A 1743-nucleotide genomic window follows, 5' to 3' on the forward strand; every position below is an offset into this window, starting at 1 on the left:
GTGTGTGTGTGTGTGTGTGTGTGTGTGTGTGCGTGTGCTGCTATGTAAGCCATGTCCTGATGACCATCTGTTAGCTACAGTACAGCTCCTTTTCCTAAGCGTCCAGCCTCCTGATACATCCCTCTGCAGGGAAACATGGAGGAAAGATGAGAAGGGACACTAGTCACCTGTTAGGAACAGTGTGGGTGAGCATCACAGGAAAATATAAAAAAAATATTTCTTTTAATAATTTCATTTATATAGAACCGGTTCACGACAAAAGTCCTCTCAGGAAAAGAAAAGTGAATCATTATTAAACCAATTTGGTTCAAAATCAAATTTCAATGTAGTTATATTTAATTCAGTCCAGTTATAATACAACAATGCATATAAATTTCACCTCAGTGTAGACCCCCATTTTGAGCAAGGATAATGGGGAACAGTGGAGAGGACAGACTTAGAGAACAAACCTTCAGCAGAACCAGAACAAGGATGAGTAGCCATCCGCCTTAACCAGCTGGGCGTAGTTCAATTCAATTCAGTTCAATTCAATTCAGTTCAAAATACTTTATTGATCTAAAGGGAAATTACATTTTGGAACAACCCATCCAATGAGGTCAGAGATGGAGACAAACAGAAGTATTGGACCAGGGTTAAACTACCAGGTAGTTTTTGTAGGAAGAACAACAAAAAGACAATCCAACGTTCAACAAAGGTTTATAGTAACTAAGTACATTTACTTTGTTACAGTACTTAAGTAGTTTTTTGAGGATTTGTAATTATACCAATTATGTTTTTAAATAGCTACTTTTACTATTATTTTGTTACATTTTAAAGCTAAAAATTATACTTTTACTTCTTTACTTTAAAATTTAACACACAGTTACTTGTTGCAAAATTAAACATGTTGGAACTCATCATGAAAAAAGATGTTTCTGCACTTCAAAAAATGAAGTGTTGAATTTACTTAACAAAGGCATGCCATCTGGCTCCACTAAGCCTAGTCGAGTAAATTAAGCAAAGAATGAACATATATTGCTCAATTTACTCAATCTGACTTAGTGGAACTAGTTTGGTTCAGTAAATTCAACAGTTTATTTCTTAGAGAGTGTGGAAAAGTACTTTTACTTTTACTTTCCCAAATTTTGTGAACAGTTTTATGACTTTTACTTGAGTAGTTTTCTCGTCAGTGAAATTTATTTTTATCAAAGTCATTTTATGCCCATGTAATTTTGCTTTTACTTACTGTATTTATTCATGTATAATACTAGAATTTAACCCTAAAAGTCATCCATAAAGTGGGGGGTAGTATTATACACAGGTTATTGATGATTAGGTTTTTTATGCTTTTTAAGCTCCAAAAATGATGATCAGATTATACTTGAGATCCTATTATACATGAATAAATACAGTAGTTAATTTTTTTAAGTGCTTTATAGACCTCTGAATTCTAAATACAAGCACAGAGAGTACAGAGAGCAAAGACCACAGTAGCAGAATGAAGAAATGTGGTCAGTATTTCCCTCAGTGCCATAACTACATGGGTAGCTCAGGATTACTTTAGATACTTTTCAAAAAGAAAAATAAGTAAGTCCTCTGGACAGGTTCTTCTTTAAAGGCACAGTGTGTAGGATTTTGTCAATTCTTTTAGCCGAAATTGAGATAATCACTAATGACAATTATAAAAAAAACATGTCTAATCATTGCAGACAAAGACCTTGTTTTATTATTTTTACCTTATAAAAAGCTGTTTATATCTCCATG

The 1743-nt window shown here is 33.3% G+C and overlaps 1 protein-coding gene across 3 annotated transcripts in view; it reads left to right on the forward strand.

Annotated features, from left to right (window-relative positions):
• Positions 1-1743, forward strand: part of caskin1 (CASK interacting protein 1) — a gene marked incomplete in the record, with an annotated part of 59042 nt that overhangs the window by 38699 nt on the left and 18600 nt on the right.

Source organism: Austrofundulus limnaeus, unplaced genomic scaffold, assembly GCF_001266775.1.
Source record: "Austrofundulus limnaeus strain Quisiro unplaced genomic scaffold, Austrofundulus_limnaeus-1.0 Scaffold53, whole genome shotgun sequence".
Lineage (NCBI taxonomy): Eukaryota > Metazoa > Chordata > Actinopteri > Cyprinodontiformes > Rivulidae > Austrofundulus > Austrofundulus limnaeus.